This window comes from Pongo pygmaeus, chromosome 9, assembly GCF_028885625.2.
Source record: "Pongo pygmaeus isolate AG05252 chromosome 9, NHGRI_mPonPyg2-v2.0_pri, whole genome shotgun sequence".
NCBI lineage: Eukaryota > Metazoa > Chordata > Mammalia > Primates > Hominidae > Pongo > Pongo pygmaeus.
Genome location: NC_072382.2, coordinates 109,619,283 through 109,629,003, shown reverse-complemented (window position 1 = coordinate 109,629,003; position 9,721 = coordinate 109,619,283). Strand labels below are relative to the sequence as shown.

The following is a 9,721-nucleotide window of genomic DNA, read 5'->3' as shown; positions in this document are numbered from 1 at the left end:
CACAGAAAGCTTTCCCAAACTCCCTTGCCCTCTGGCTTGCAGGGGGGTTCAGCCAATGGGAGGCGCCGGCTGGAGACAGAAGGAAAGAGAAGTCAGCGTATTTATCCCTCTCTTTGCTTCTGCCGGGCTGTGGTTTAGCAGTGGTGGTATTTCTCTGCTTCTAGTCAGGGTTTCTGTAGGGTAGACCCTCTCCCATGGCTACAGCTGTCACCACGTTCTGGTAATACCATTCTCTGTCCTCTCCTCTTCCAGCCAGGTGGTCAATGGCTTCCCACTGTTGCTAGCTCTGAATGCTTCACCATCCTTTATTAGTATCCTTGATGCTGACTGTATCTCTGGAAATAGTCACTTCATTAAACTCTTTTCGGTTAACCTACAATTGTGCCATCTGTTTCCTGGCCGAATCATGAGGCAAGGTGGCAAGGCTATACTGTTTTATGTGTCTTGCCCCTCCACATGTTGTTTTATCTATTTGGAAGGTCTTCTACCCCTTTTCTGTCTAAGAAACTCCTATTTCTGCTTCAACAGTCAGCTCAATAATCATACCATCTGAGCAGCCTTCCCTGCCACTCACCTCTTTCTTAGGTACTCTTCTTATAGTTCCTCTGAACCACTGGCATTCTGCCATTATGATTATCTTAATTTTCTCGATATGCTGACTGGATTTGCTGTTATGTCAATCATATTGCATGGCAAATGACAGATGTCATAATATGTTTGTTATACTGGATTTTTTTTTTTGAGATGGAGTCTTGCTCTGTCGCCCAGGCTGGAGTGCAGTGGTGCGATCTCGGCTGACTGAAACCTCTGCCTCCCGGGTTCAAGCAATTCTCCTGCCTTGGCCTCCTGAGTAGCTGGGACTACAGGCACGTGCCACCACCCCCAGCTAATTTTTGTATTTTTAGTGGAGACAGGGTTTCACCATGTTGGCCAAGATGCTCTCGATCTCTTGACCTCGTGATCCACCTGCCTCAGCCTCCCAAAGTGCTAGGATTACAGGCGTGAGCCACCACAGCCAATATTGGATTAATTAACCTTATTGGAAAGGAAAAGTGCTAAATGTTGTATAAACCAGAGATCCCATGCGTCTCAGTTTCCAGTTTGTCAATGGTCTTAGAGCAAACTCATCTGACTACCTGCCTAAGGCACCAAGATCTTTGTGAATGGCCAGTGGGTTATTTGTTACCGTCATACTTTCCTACTTGTCCTCATTGCTGAAATCACAGCTCAGTTCAGTGACCTGATGCCATAAATAGCTTTGTTGTGGCAGTGCAAACCATTTTACCTCCTCTTTCTTTCTATTTCTCCTGCTTCCCTGTTTCTCCTCAGAATTCCTAGTAGAGAGATTCCCAAGTGGCTATTTCTGAAAAACTTTTGTCAAGGACTATAGTATCATAGAGAAATTGAGTTTTTCACCAACCCAGTGCTTAGATTCTAAAAATAAAAAAAGAAAAGAAATTGACAATAAGAAAAATCTCCCACCATCTTTGGCAGGCTATGAATAATGCAGTTGCTATATTTTAACTTTGAGGGATAACTAATTTGTTATTGTTTTGTCACTCATCTTTATATGTGTGAATTTAGGCAGATGTGCAGTGTCTTAAGAGAAATCTAATTAAGGCTATGTTCTTAGACTGAAAGCTTGAATTTACTCAGCATCAAGCCTGCATCACTTTTATCCCTCCTATCCATTTAATTTACCATTACTAGAATATTTTAAAAATGTCTTTTGTGGCTGAAAACTCAATGCTGAAATGCTTATGTATTACACAGAGGCATGTTTTTCCCTGTAGGAAATACTATGTTTTCTTTTCTTTTCTTTTTTTTTGAGACAGAGTTTTTGTTCTGTTGCCCAGGCTGGAAAGCAATGGCACAATCTTGGCTCACTGCAACCTCCGCCTCCTAGGTTCAAGCAATTCTCCTGCCTCAGCCTCCCGAGTAGCTGGGATTGCAGGTGCCCATCACCATGCCCAGCTAATTTTTTTATTTTTAGTAGAGATGAGTTTTTGCCATGTTGGCCAGGCTGGTCTCGAGCTCCTGACCTCAGGTGATCCACCCACCGTGGCCTCCCAGAGCACTAGGATTACAGGTGTGAGCCACCGTGCCCAGCCAGGAAATACTATCTTTTCAAAAAACTTTTTTTTTAATTTTCTTTTTAAAATAAGCAACCCTATTAACTGATTGTATTTAATTTTGAAAACACACTTAGAATACAGTTGGCAAATCATCCTACAGAATAAAATTATAGCAAAGTATATGTAATACACATTATAAAACAACCCTTATTAATAATTAGTCGGGAATAAAAGGACTCAGTATAACGTCTGTCACTTCTATGTAATAACCTGATTTCTAGCTTCTGTGTGTGGGTCTGTGGGGCTTCAGACTCAGATATAGTTGTCCTGCAGGTAGTGCTTTTCCTAAAACAATTGGGCACTGTTGCTATCAATCATCTGGGGGAAGAAGCAGGGCTTCAGATGGAAAACTTGAATTGAAAGGCAGGTCTTACAGAAGTGTTGAGGGAGCAGCTATCTTTCTCTTGACCTTCCTCCCATAAGTTGAGACACTTAGGTCTCTAGAAGTTCTTGAAGGAATTATGAGAAGGTAGGGAACAGATTCAAAAAGCGCTAGGTAGGGAGGCCTCCCTGTAAGGAACTCAAGAGTTGATGAGGAATAACAATTATTTTTAAGCAACAATCTCTTGTAGTATGACACTTTATGTCTATTTCCCTCTAGGCTTTGAAAGTCTCCCTGAATGGGTGGGGTGCAGTGGCTCTCACCTGTAATCCCAGAAATTTGGGAGGCCGAGGTGGGCAGAACACCTGAGGTCAGGAATTTGAGACCAATCTGGTCAACATAATGAAACCCCGTCTCTACCAAAAATACATAAAATAGCCAGGCATGGTGGTGCATGCCTGTAGTCCAAGCTACTTGGGAGGCTGAGGCAGGAGAATCGCTTGAACCCAGGAGGCAGAAGTTGCAGTGAGCTGAGATCGCACCACTGCATTCCAGCCTGGGCGACAGAGACTCTGTCTCAAAAAAAATAAAAAAAAAGAAAACAAAAGAAAAATTTTTTAAAAAGTCTCCCTGAATTAATGGATGATTTAAGGGAAGGAAAAAAATTGTGGGGTCAGGGAATGGAGGGAAGAAAAGAAGAACAGAAGCAAGGAAGGAAGAGAGAAATAAATGGCATGGATTCTAATCTGGTCTCGTGTGTTACGAAGGAATGAAGAGGTGAGACTATTCTCTGGCAAGAATGATAAAGCAGATACAAAACCCCTAAATACAGTGTGAGGGTAATGTGATGATAGGGAAGGTGAATTTTGGAGGAGAGGGATTGGGGTTATAAGCTCCTAGCAGTCCCTTGTCCCTCTCAAGTGGAAGATCTGGTTTTAATTATAAAAGAAAGCTGCTGGTTCTTTCATACTTTGAAGGCTACACTATCAGCAAATCTTATCCCATTGCCAGAGGAGCAGTCTCCTTTCCTTGCCTTAATTGAAAACTGCTGGTCCCTGAGAACACTGCTTCCCCTGCAGCACACTCACGTTGCCCATTCTCTAGGATCAGGAGGAGATGGCTTCTGTTTCCCCAGTGCAACTTCCTGATAATTATTCTTTCCCAACCCCTGTTGTAAAAAAAATCCCCTGCTCCTTTGAGGCTTATGCCATCTGGCTCTGTCATCTGCCAACTGCTTGGTCATTCTCCATGTACTAAAGATTTTAGCACTTTGTTTTTCTTTCTGTTTCAATTCCTGTCATTCTGCTTACTGATTTCAACATCCATTTGGATGAGCTGCCTTCTCAAATTGCTTGACTTCCTCATCTCTAATAAACCTTTCTCTCTATTCTTCCTTTCTTATCCATTTCCTTTTCATCAGAAATATTAATTACCTCCAAAACTGGAAATTTACACAGTCCACTAAATATATCAAAACCTCACAGCCTGCCAGCTTGTCTATTCTTTTTTACTGTGGTGATTCTTTAATTTCATCAAGATTTGTAATCCACTGACCAACTCTATCACTTTCTTTTTATTTTATTTTATTTTATTTTATTATTATTATTATTATTATTATCATTATTATTATACTTTAGGCTCTATGGTACATGTGCGCAACGTGCAGGTAAGTTACATATGTATACATGTGCCATGCTGGTGCACTGCACCCACCAACTCGTCATCTAGCATTAGGTATATCTCCCAATGCTATCCCTCCCCCCTCCCCCCACCCCACAACAGACCCCGAAGCTCTATCACTTTCTATCCATTAATACTCTCCTATCTTTGCCTTTTTCCATATCTTGAGTTCAATGAGACATCATTATAATTGTTCTCTTGGAAATATCTCAATTTCCAAGCCCCTATCCCTCTGTCATATTCATCTGGGAAACTTCTATCTCTGGATCAGTCCAGCATGCAGCTGTATGTTTCCGGGGAAAATCACTCAACCAGGCAGGCTGGTGTCACTATGAATTAATTATAACCAATCCCAAGTGGGCACTCAACACTGCCAAGGAATACTGCTAATATCAGGAGAAACTCTTCCTTTTTTCCTCACATTTATGCTTCTACTATAGGAAGAAATGGAAGTTCCATTCAACCTTCCTCTCCCCATAAAAGAGAACTGGAGGCACACTTCAACCCTCTTACTAATCACTCCAGAGAAGGACAAATGGCTGCTCTGTTTGGCTAGAGTCTGTTTCTTAGGCTGTGGGCAGGATCATTGTGTGTTCAAGGTCAGTACTCTTGTATAGCATCCTTTTCCCTCCTTTCCTCTTTCTGGATCCATGCTACTGGCTTGCTGATTATCAGAGGCATGCAGGTGCCATGTCAATACTGCTCACTGTTGAATATCAATGGTTTTCAAGTACCTAGCACATAGTGGGCATTCAGTGCACCTTAGTGAATTAATGAATGGTTGATTTGGTCTAAGCCACTTACATAGCTGTTGTGAAAACAGGAGAAACATCAGAGAGAGTGAGGAAGTTTGAGGGAAACACATACTAGCAGTGCAAAAAAAGAAAGGTGCCCAACATTATATCTATTACTAGTGTGGTCTTATGTTCTCACACTGAGGTCATTGAGTTGCTATGAGCATTATCAGTGTTGAAGGGGGTGGATAAATTATATATTCAGAAATACATACATCCTAAAGATATATCCAATGAAAATACAGTAGCCAGCAATCTCTGTGAAGTTTCTTGGGGGAAGGGAGTCCTTTAATCAGGGGTATGTTGATGAAACCTCTCCAAAGAAGAAAAGTTACCATATTTTATACCCCCTACCAAGAAAAAAAAATGCATAATACTTGGGGAACCTTTTTTATTTTTTAAATATTTTATTATTTTTTTCTGAGATGGAGTTTCACTTTTGTTGCCTAGGCTGGAGTGCAATGGTGTGATCTCGGCTCACCACAACCTCCGCCTCCCAGGTTCAAGCAATTCTCCTGCCTCAGCCTCCTGAGTAGCAGGGATTACAGGCATGCACCACCACACATGGCTAATTTTGTATTTTTAGTAGAGATGGGATTTCTCCATGTTGGTCAGGCTAGTCTCGACCTCCCAACCTCAGGTGATCCACCTGCCTCAGCCTCCCAAAGTGCTAGGATTACAGGCATGAACCTTTTTTAATTTTGGAGGAAACACTATCAGTATAATGTGCTTCTCTGATCCATTAAGTGGAAAACCCAAAAGCCTGCTAGCTTTGATAGAGCTGAAAGCAAGAGAAGTCCCTTCGGCTGGTCCAAGCTACAGTGCAAGCCCACTTGGCCCATGGTCCATCAGATCTAATAGTGCCTGCCTGAAGTACCTCTAGCAGCCTGGAATGCTCCATCAGGCCCAGGAAGCCTCCACTGGCCAATTACAGAAGTGGAATTTTGGAATAAAAGCATGCTTTTGGCCGCGTGCAGTGGCTCACGCCTGTAATCCCAGCACTTTGGGAGACTGAGGTGGGTGGATCACAAGGTCGGGAGATCGAGACCATCCTGGCTAACATGGTGAAACCCCGTCTCTACTAAAAATACAAAAAAATTAGCCAGGCATGGTGGCGAGTGCCTGTAGTCCCAGCTACTTGGGAGGCTAAGGCAGGAGAATGGCGTGAACCCAGGAGGCGGAGCTTGCAGTGAGAGGAGATCGGGCCACTGCACTCCAGCCTGGGCGACAGAACGAGACTCTGTCTCAAAAAAAAAAAAAAGCATGCTTTCTTTGTCAAATACTATTATACTTTTGAAAAATAATTCTTGGCTTATAACTTGGCTTTGATAGAGACTGAATGCCTGATGGTGGAACACCAAATGATTGTGCAATCTGAATGTCCATCATAAGCTGGGTGTTCTGATTCACCAGGCTGGAGCTTCATCACCAAGGAGAGGTCGCATATATAGGAAGGAATATGGGGCGGGACCTGAATGGACCTGGAATAACAAAGTTCACAGACCCAGCACACCTATTCTTACAGCACCCTCTCAACTCATGGCCTTATCTGGATTTCCCTATAATTATAGAGGAAAAAAATTCAAGTCTGTCTTACAAATGGCTCTAAACAATATGCTAGCATCAGGAAGCCACACTCAATGGAGAACTTGAAAGTCAGCAGAAAAGTTCCATTTGTGGAACCTCTAGTGCTACATCTCACTGTTTACTTTTTCCAGAGGAAGAGATGGAGAGACGTAGGTAAAGATCCACACCAAGTCATGAGCAGACGAGAAGGGTTTGGCGTGCTGGGTAAAAAACAAGATCAGGGGGCTGGTTATTAGGAGCTTTGAGGAAGAGGTCTGTTGATGAGTCTAGAGTATGTGCATTCTTGTATCTTATGTGAATGGCCACCAAAAGACCCCTCCATGAAAAAATTTTAATAATCAATGGAACAGAATGTCCTGTCCTGTAATTATCAGTCAGTATTTTTATCCCACTTTGAACTCATGGTAGGGAGATGGAAGCTGTACCTGGGCTCAATAGACTTAATCTTACCTAGGTTGGCCTGAACTGTTATTGCTTACTACCCAGTTTTCCAGTAGCTACCGACATCCTGAATATGGTACCTTACTCTGGAAGACCATCATTGAGGGGACACAGATATGTCGTCATTGTAATATATTTAATCTGGATTTAGGCCATGCTAGTACCACCATTCATGAACATGCAGAATGCCTTATACATAGTCATGGTATCCTACACATTGCCACAGATCAACTAATTCACTTAACAGTGGTGGAGATAGGGAAATGGAATGATGCCATGGGATTCATTGATCATATCACACCACTATCATCTAGAGGCGTCTGGCCCTATAAAACTGTGAAATGGGTTATTAAGAGGTAGGTATGCCCATTTCCAGGAGATGACACCTTGAAAGATTTTAGCATAATCCTTCAGGATGTCTACGTTCTAAATTAGTGAGCAAGATAGTAGGTGGTATTTTTTCCCCATAAACAGAAGCTGTGGTATGGGAAGCAAAGGGTGAAAATAGGGTGATGGTGCCTCTCACAATTCCACTTAATGAGTCACTAAAATTTTTTGTTGCATCTAATCCCTGTGACTCTGAACTTTGCTGATATAAAGGTTTTAGTATTCAAGGGAGAAACGCTTTCACTAGAAAACCCCGTGATGCTTCTACTGAATTAGCAGCTGAAGCTGCCGACTAGCGATTTGGAGCTTCTTATGGCAAGGGGTGAGCAGGCAGAAAGGGGGCAACAGTATTGTGGGGACCACACTGGCTTCCTGCAGTTCTTACTGCCCAGACTCCCGGGATCTTTTCATTCATTCCAAGCCTGGCCTCCACCTTCCCATCAAGTCTCTGCACCTCAACCATGCTTCTACTAACTCTCTTTTTTGAATAAGGTTCTCAAGCTGGCTTTGTTGCAGGCAACCAAGGACCTGACCGATAGAGTCAACATAGACTTTGTAAGAAAAAAATGGTACAAAACAAGCTCACAAATCTCTTATATCTTTCAACATAGTTTTACAAGACTAAAGTTCAGTTTTTAAAATAAACTGCAGTGAAGGACACATAGCATGAGATCTACCCTCATTACAATTTTTAAGTGTACAGTGAAGTGTACAGCATTGATTTTAAGTGCCAAGGTGTACAGTAGATCTTTAGAAATTTCTCATCTTACATGACAAAATCCTATCCCTGTGAACAGCAACTCCCCATTTCCCCAGCCCACAGCCTCCAAGAACCATCATTCCACTTTCTGCTTCTGTGAGTTTTTAAATACCTCATGCATAGGTGGAATCATACAGTATTTGTCCTTCTCTGACTGGCTTGTTTTATTTTTCATTTTTATTTATTTTTTTGAGACGGAGTCTCGTTCTGTCGCCAGGCTGGAGTGCAATGGCGTGATCTCGGCTCACTGCAACATCCACCTCCCAGGTTCAAGTGATTCTCTTGCCTCAGCCTCCTGAGTAGCTGGGACTACAGGCATGCGCCACCAAGCCCAGCTAATTTTTTTTGTATTTTTAGTAGAGACGGGGTTTCACCATATTGGCCAGAATGGTCTCCATCTCTTGACCTCATGATCCGCCCGCCTCGGCCTCCCAAAGTGCTGAGATTACAGGTGTGAGTCATAGCACCTGGCCTTTTTTATTTTTATTTTTGAGACAGAGTTTCGCTCTTGTTGCTCAGGCTGGAACACAATGGCACGGTCTTGGCTTACTGCAACCTCCACCTCCTGGGTTCAAGTGATCCTCCTGCCTCAGCCTCCCAAGCAGCTGGGATTACAGGTATGTGCCACCACATCCAGCTAATTTATATATTTTTTGTAGAGATGGAGTTTCACATGTTGGCCAGGCTGGTCTCAAACTCTTGACCTCAGGTGATCTGCCCACCTCGGCTTCCCAAAGTGCTGGGTTTATAGGCATGAGCCACCATGCCTGGCCTGACTGGCTTATTTTACTTAGTGTAGTGTCCTCAAGGTACATCCATGTTGTAGCCTATGACAGAATTTCCTTCTACTCAATGGAATAATGTTCCATTGTATGTATATGCCATACTTTATTCATCCACAAGGTTCATTCTTATGCATATTTGCTTTAGCATAATGAGACAAAATGGTTGCCTTGTTTATATAAACATTATTAACTGTTTGATTTTCCTCTCTTTAATTATTTTTCCTAAAATAATATATAGACAAGGGATTATTTGACAGCACTGGAGTCTGCATACATTTACAAAGAATTACTTAATATATGATTAATGCAATCAAGTGTGGATGATCTATTGAGGAGTTTGGAATTTTACACAAACGACATGATTACTGAGGTTCTAAAAAATGTAAATGATATCTCAGATTAAACAGTTGTCTAGTTCCTAAAAGGCACTGAAGATAAGATGCTGTTGTTAAATGAAGGACAAAACTCCATAGGCCCTGGACTGCTCAAGATTATTTATAGTAGATGCCGGGCACAGTGGCTCACACCTATAATCCCAGTGCTTTTGGAGTCCCAGGTGGGAGGATTGCTTGAATTCAGGAGTCCAAGGCTGCAGTCAACTATGACTGCGCCACTGAACTTCAGCCTTGGTGACAGATTGAGACCGTGTCTCCGAAAAAAAAAAAAAAAATCTGAAAATGGCAAGATTATATAGATCTTATGTGTTATTATCATGAACTTTGTTGGATATGCACAGGCCTCTTAAAAAAGCAACAAAATAGTAAGCACTTGCTGACTTCCTTAGGTAAAATGAACCAGATGTTCCCACCCTGGAAATGCCCTTCTTGTGG

At 42.3% G+C, this 9,721-nt stretch overlaps 1 protein-coding gene across 1 annotated transcript in view; it reads right to left on the bottom strand.

Annotated features, from left to right (window-relative positions):
• RAB39A (RAB39A, member RAS oncogene family) overlaps positions 1 to 9,721 on the bottom strand; it is a 40,942-nt gene that overhangs the window by 7,213 nt on the left and 24,008 nt on the right. The gene's annotated exons all lie outside the window — the stretch shown is intronic.